Below are 8,198 nucleotides of genomic sequence, written 5' to 3' on the forward strand. Positions count from 1 at the left end.
ATGTATCACTTCGCATTTTTCTGCATTAAATTTCATCTGCCACGTGTCCACCCATGCCACCAGCCTGTCGATATCCTCTTGAAGTCTACCACCATCCTCCTCATTGTTCACTACATTTCCAAGTTTTATGTCGTCTGCAAATTTTGAAATTGTGCCCTGTACTCCCAAGTCCAAGTCATTAATATATATCAAGAAAAGCAGTGGTCCCAGCACCGACCTCTGGGGAACAGCACTGCACACCTCCCTCCAGTCCAAAAAACAATCGTTCACCACTACTCTCTGTTTCCTGTCATTTAGCCAATTCTGTATCCATGTTGCTATTGCCCCCTTTATTCCATGGGCTGCAATCTTAATAGCAAGCCTACCTGAGATTATGAATGAAACCCAAGTTGCCCTACCTTTCTTCCTCGTTAGAATGTATCTTGTCTTCACCCAAATCATTTCCTCTTTAAAGGCTGCCCACTGTTCAATTATAGTTTTGCCTGCCGACCTTTGATTCCAATTTACCCGGGCCAGATCTGTTCTCATCTCATGGAAATTGGCCCTCCTCCAATTGAGTATTTTTACTTTAGAGTGGTCCACGTCCTTTTCTATAGCTATTCTAAACCTTATGATGATATGATCTCTGCTTCCTAAATGCTCCCCCACTGACACTTGCTCCTCTTGGCCCATCTCATTCCCTAGAACTAAGTCCAGCAACACCTTCTTCCTCATTGGGCCAGAAACGCACTGGTCAAGAAAGTTCTCCTGAACACATTTCAAAAATTCCTCTCCTTCTTTGCCCCTTACACTATTACTATCCCAGTCTATATTGGGATAGTTTAAATCCCCCATTACCACATCTCTATGGCTTTTGCACCTCTGTGTAATTTCCCTGCAAATTTGCACCTCTGTTTCCTTCCCACTAGTTGGTGGCCTATAGAATACATTCAGTGGTGTAATGGCACCTCTATTGTTCCTTAACTCTAATCAAATAGATTCTGTCCTTGACCCCTCCAGGACATCCTCTCTCTCCAGCACTGCAATATTCTCCTTAATCAATACTGCCACCCCTCCTCCTTTCTTTCCTTCCCTATCTTTCCTGAACACCTTGTATCCAGGAATATTTAGTACCCAATCCTGTCCTTTTTTGAGCCAGGTCTCTGTTCTTGCCACAACATCATATTCCCACGTGGCTATTTGCGCCTGCAGCTCCCCAACCTTGTTTACCACACTTCGTGTGTTTACACACATGCACTGCAAACCAGTCTTAGACTTCCTTGTACTCTTAGTCTGATCCCACCTAACACTGTACTATTACTTGCTCTCATGCTTTCTTTCTCCCCCGATCCTTTGTGCCCCTTGTTTCTCCTTTCCAATGCTACATCCTGGCGCCCATCCCCCTGCCAAATTAGTTTAAACCCCCCCCCCCCACCCCCTACAGTAATAGCGAACCTCCCTGCGAGGACATTGGTCCCAGCCCTGTTGAGGTGCAACCCGTCTGGCCTGTACAGATCCCACCTCCCCCAGAACTGGTCCCAATGCCCCAGGAAGCTGAAGCCGTCCCTCCTGCACCATCTCTCCAGCCACGCATTCATCTGCTCTATCCTCTTAAATCTACACTTGCTGGTGCGTGGCACCGGGAGTAATCCGGAGATTACTACCTTTGATGTCCTGCTCCTTAATCTCTTTCCTAACTCCTTAAACTCTGCCTCATCCCTCTTTCTACCTATGTCGTTGGTACCGATATGGACCACGACCTCTGGCTGTTCACCCTCCCCTTCCAGAATGTTCTGCAGCTGCTCAGTGATCCTTGCTCCCACATCTTTGAATCTTTCATTTACAGGCCTCAGATCTCTGATTCCTCCCCTGTATTAGTAGTGATTTCAGCCCTGTTGTATGTCATGGCAACCAATGTCATCAGCCAAGGTAAAAGAGAATACCCAGAATCACACAATATCCATCTATCCTGCTTGGAATCTCCATGAAAGAGACCTCGAACGTTGACCTGTTGCAGGGTGTAAGTCATGGCAACTCCCCAGATACCTTGCATTAACTTGGAGGACGTTGAGCTTAACACCATAAAGAATATACATATTGACTGAACGATATCCATTTCTATTTTCTATTTCTAGGGCATTGCTTGACCTGATGGCCATATGTATAAAATTGATGATGTCCTGCACCCTTGGGAAACTGTCAATATTAAAAAGTGTTGCTTCCTGTATCTCCACTATAGCAGATGGGGACCAATGTGCACATAGAGGGGGGCATGCCTCACCAGATCCTTGGGAATATTGTGGATGCATTGATGTCATAGTAACATAAGCACATAAGAAATAGGAGCAGGAGTAGGCCAATCGGCCCCTCGAGCTTGCTCCGCCATTCAATAAGATCATGGCTGATCTGATCCTAACCTCAAATCTAAATTCATGTCCAATTTCCTGTCCGCTCCCCGTAACCCCTAATTCCCTTTACTTCTATTTCATCTATTTCTATTTCATCTATTCTATGGTCATCCCCCCATGCATAACAATTCTGGGATGTGGTCGCTTTAAGAACCACAAACAGAGATTTGCTCACTACTGTGATGTGCCCCTGTAGGTTGCGTGCATAACCCAGCGACCGCCTCCCTCAAAGCAGAATTTGCGTGCAGTGCTCTGCACAGAGACAGTAGACATGTTCCCAAGCGTGTCTAATGGCTGTGGGAGTTCTATGCATTCTGTGCTCCTTTTTAGCCCTCTCTCTGCTCTGTGCCTTTTCACTAATAAAAACAGTATCAGTGCTGCTCATGCTGAAAATTACCCAGCATTTGCTGCATTCCCATATGTTCAAAACAGGAACAAACAAATACAGTACTTAAAAAAAGCTTAGTGGAGGGCAATGCTGGTGAGGCAAATAATGCTCCATAATTGGTCATAACAAACTTACTAGGATGAGGAAACATACAATTTGCATTGAAGTTTTTAGTGCCACTCTTGATCTGGAGGTCTGTAACTTCTGTTGGCAGCATCCTTTTCCACTACCTACTCAATTTTCCCCGTTCGCTGCCAGATTTAGTGCCTATGGCAGTGGACACTAGCTGAAAAACGCAGGTTACAAAATTGCTCGATGAGACTGATAGACCTGCTGTAACATCTCAATAGGTTTTGGTAAAGAAAGATATATTTGCTGTTAATATTTTCATATGTGCTCCCCCCGTGATGATGATTCCAAATGCTAAAGGAATGCATTACTGCAAATGCTTAGGACCTAATGGGAGATTAATTTCATTTTCATGTCGTAGATTCACATCTCACCATTGGCTGCAGGAAATCAATTTGCACCAGGCAAAGGTAGACTGCTAGTTCTGACAAATGTCCCTGACAGCTCACAGTCAGCATTTTCATCAAGAAGTTCAGTCAAAAATATGATGAAACACTGAAAAAAGACTGGGGCATTGTCACCCTTACAATTCTCAAACTTTCCATGCCAGCCATTACGTCTGAACCAGCAAAACCTGTTTTGCATTTTCTCAGAAATTACAATATTGGCAAACACACTATTACTAAAAAAAATATAGTAAACCACGATCACCATGGGACGTATGCATGTGTTTGGAAGGGAGGAGAGGCTTCCTTCACTCCCAGATAACACAGTTCATTCTGTGCCAATCAACATTGTTAAAAGATCTGAGTGAATATGTGATTAAGAGCAGAATTGAGGGTTATAAGGATAAGCAGAGATAGAAATAATTTAATGCTGTGTGCAACACAATAGTTCCTGAACTGCTCAGCTCATAGGCAACTGGTCTGGGATGTAAAATTAGATAGACACTCTGGAATTTTAAATGGAATATTGAAAAATCTGAGACCACATTTGAAATGAACACATTATTCATTTGTATGCTAGTATCTCACGGCATAATTTCAAGGCCAAAAAAGGTAAAAATATTGTAGCACAAGGACTGATCAATGACATTATTGCACTGCCATTGTATAATTATTGTTTCCTCTTCTTTGTTCAACCATGACGAAATATCTTTCAAGATAATTTTCTATAAGGACTTCTTCTGTTTAATCGCTTCTTAAAACTACTAATCTGAAAAAATGTGGTCTTATCTGAGGCTGAAGCTTTGTTTTATAAAAATTCATTTTGTGTTTCTATGAGCTCCCTATCTTTTCTAAAATATCAATATGGAGGTTACAAAAAAATCTGAGACATAAAAGCCGTTAAAAAAAACAGAAATATACTTACTTGCTCATTTTTCCCCTTTATATATGCCTCCCCAACTGCATTTCCTTCTTGAAGCAAGACAGCCTGATTTAATGTGTGGTCATCGAACATCTCATTGCACGATTGGATCACAGGAGAAATATTCCCAGAGAGAGTGGCTGACTCTGGTCATTGTTGCTCCCACTGGAACGGGCAGAGCTCATTTAGCGAGAACCAGATGAGTTCAAATAACACTCAAAGCTATGATTTGGCTTCACAATACTCTTGGTTTGGAACAGAGCATTAGAGGTAGTAGATTTACCTAAATTTAAAACATTTCAAAATAAATGGTAGTTACTTGTGTAATTTAGAATAGCTCTTTCCACCAAACTGATGTTCTTGAAACGTATTTGTAAAATTACTGTGGGTTCTGATGACTATACTCAGCAGGGTGATGATCTACCTTCCCTCTATGGTGCGTTACTATGGTTTGAGTCCTTGATGTAAATTCAGCTCTTAAAGGGCCATCGGTAAGTTAGCAGGTTCACTCCTTAGAACCATTCACTTCAAAAGATTGCCATTTTGTTACTCTGGAGAATATATTCTTTCCGAAGCATTTTTCCCAATAATAATTATTTAATAAGAAGTTTTAAAATTATCTTGATATGTGCAATCAGTGAAGTGGTTACATCATCACATGTGGCATATTTATTGACTGAGCTGGTTGATTCTTCAGTAAAATGACAATGCCCCTTTATGTAGCCTAAAAGATATTCCGGGCATAATCTGAAATGGTGAAAAAAAAAGAATACGACGATTGAAAATCTAATGTTTTGACAAGAACTATTTGTTAAGAAGATTTCCCTTTTGTTTGACATTCTATAAATATAGTCTTGTGTATAACATGCACTTGTGTAAGTGTAACAATTGCTTCTTTTAATACTCTTCCATTGCAATTTGGTGATAACACCTCTATTATTATGAAACAATATAAACAATGAGCAATGCCAAGGCAGATCTGCTAGTTATATATTAAAGGTCTTGTATCTGCATGAACTTCCTGTTGTGTAACATTTGCCTCCTGTAATGTCACACGTTTGCCATCACAAATTTGTCATCATAACTTTCCTGTCACGCATTATTGAAAACAGCAGCAAATTAGAACTGGAGATAGAGGGGATACATGAATCAAAAGTAAGGAAAGTGGCTAGAAAGTACCAATGAGAAATGACTAAAAACTTATGAAAGCAATCAATCCTGAATGACAGTCAGGAGAAGCTACCAATAAAAGAAAGGACAAAGTGAACCAATTGAATTACTCAAAACGCTTTTATCGATAAAAAGTTTAATTGTAATTTTTTGTCTCAGTGACTGAAATTTTTAGCATGGATTTTCCATGTCAGTGGTTATCTGACAAATAAAATGAGGCGGAGAGGCCTTCCACACAAACTTCGCCCCAAAAATGGCGGTTTTTCTTTCATGATCCCCGTGTGACCCTAATCTACTTGCTAGAATATGCCCTGGTTCATTTAAATGAAGCAAGAGGGCATGGCCAAGTGCACCACCCAGCCCAAGATACTTCTGTGTTTCTGCCCAGTTACTGCTTCTAAAAATCACCGCTACTATTAAGGAGACGGTGCTGAGCCTGTAATAGTGGCCCACAGGCAGGAACAGATCAGGAAGGTGAAAGGACACAAAGCAGTGTGATTCTGCAACTCTCTTTTGGCTGGGAGTCATGCCCAATACTTTGACGCTGTGGTGGTAATTTTCAACTTCATGCCTGGGTGGTAACCTGGCGGAGAGGAACGCCTGCTTCGTACAAGCCATCTAATTTTTGTTTTGTTGAGATGACGCTCCAGGAGGTCAGACGGATTGCTGCCCGCTTCAGCCCCCGATTCTCACCCCGAGAAAGAAGGAAAGAAGCAGAGATCCACATGAACAATGACAGCTTTTGTTTATGTTCAATTTATAAACAATCCATTATTTACTTTTCTCAGTGGAAAAGTCATATGGTGTCTAATATTTCAGGTTGTGTGCTTTTTAAAATGATCTTAATATAAACTGGATGATGAATTTGAATAGGTTTACAACAAGACTTTTAAATAAAAATTATTTTTTACTTCAGAAAGCATGTGATGCTGAGAGAGAGAGAGATGGAGAGAGCGAGTCAGGCAGACAGGCAGATAGAGAGACACTTCGCTATTGTTCACATCTGAAATTAGCTGAGCTGACGGGTTTGAATTAGAGTTTTGAAATAAGATAGTTTAGTTTAATATGGGGGAATCTGAAACCCATGCTGTACAATACCACATGTTATGAGAGGTCCAGGATGCTTTGTGTGGGCAGGAAGTGTCTCTGACTGCTTGCACCAGAGCTCAAAGTTTCTAAGCTGGATGAGTAATTGGGAACTCTCTGTCCAACGAGAGGTTGAGTGTTCCTAAAATGTACCTTCCTGGGCTTGATCATTCTACAGGCAAAGCAAGATGTTGAGCAAGGGACTTGCAGATGGGAGGCTGTAACTACGTGGAGATACTCCGGTCTAGAAATTCATTTGCTTTCATTTTCGGGCACCAAATTCGAGTGCATCATTTGAGAACCTTGGTGCATGCACTCTCGCAGGGCCTGGTACCAACTCAGATCGGTAGATTGGTGAGGTCCAGCATGCAGATTGGAGGATGTGGGATTTAGTAATGCGCAACCTTTATTCAGTGTATTAATATAACTCATCAGTGTGCAAACATAGGGACAGGACGTGCATTCTGTGTTTTACGTGTGCAATGTCTGATCTCCGTTCACACTCCGTGCACATAACGAAGCAGTCCGAGCCCACATGCATGAACACCTGGACAACATCCAGGCTTGGGCTGATAAGTGGCAAGTAACATTCGCGCCAGACAAGTGCCAGGCAATGACCATCTCCAACAAGAGAGAGTCTAGCCACCTCCCCTTGACATTCAACAACATTACCATCGCCGAATCCCCCACCATCAACATCCTGGGGGTCACCATTGACCAGAAACTTAACTGGACCAGCCATATAAATACTGTGGCTACAAGAGCAGGTCAGAGGCTGGGTATTCTGCAGCGAGTGACTCACCTCCTAACTCCCCAAATCCTTTCCACCATCTGCAAGGCACAAGTCAGGAGTGTGATGGAATACTCTCCACTTGCCTCGATGAGTGCAGCTCCAACAACACTCAAGAAGCTCGACAACATCCAGGACAAAGCAGCCTGCTTGATTGGCACCCCATCCACCACCCTAAACATTCACTCCCTTCACCACCGGCGCACTGTGGCTGCAGTGTGTACCATCCACAGGATGCACTGCAGCAACTCACCAAGACTTCTTCGACAGCACCTCCCAAACCAGCGACCTTTACCACCTAGAAGGACAAGGGCAGCAGGCACATGGGAACAACACCGCCTGCACGTTCCCCTCCAAGTCACACACCATCCCGACTTAGAAATATATCGCCGTTCCTTCATCGTCGCTGGGTCAAAATCCTGGAACTCCCTACCTAACAGCACTGTGGGAGAACCTTCACCACATGGACTGCAGCAATGAAGAAGGCGGCTCACCACCACCTTCTCAAGGGCAATTAGGGATGGGCAATAAATGCCGGCCTCGCCAGCGACGCCCACATCTCATGAACGAGTAATAAAAAAAGAATCAGAAGCAGTGGGAAAGGCGCTCAGGTAAGGTTAAAATCATTTTAATTGTCCAATACACAAAATATAAAGTGCCATAAGTACCTCAGGTACATTGCCCCTTTAAGTATCGGCCCGCCGGATTTAAGTGGAGGCAGGACTTCCTGGTGACTGCTGTGCCTAATTCAAAAATGGGCGGGTTCCAGCCGGGATGTCTGCCCATTCCCAAAAACATTGCTTTTGTCTGTCTCCCTGCTCTCGACTTACCCGATATTGGGGACTAAAATTGAGCCCCATGTCTCTGTAATGTCTAGCACATCAAACTCATTTATCTCTATTTGTGCCATTAATTCATCTATCTTGTCACAACTGCTTCA

The sequence above is a fragment of the Heptranchias perlo genome, chromosome 4 (genome assembly GCF_035084215.1).
Source record: "Heptranchias perlo isolate sHepPer1 chromosome 4, sHepPer1.hap1, whole genome shotgun sequence".
NCBI lineage: Eukaryota > Metazoa > Chordata > Chondrichthyes > Hexanchiformes > Hexanchidae > Heptranchias > Heptranchias perlo.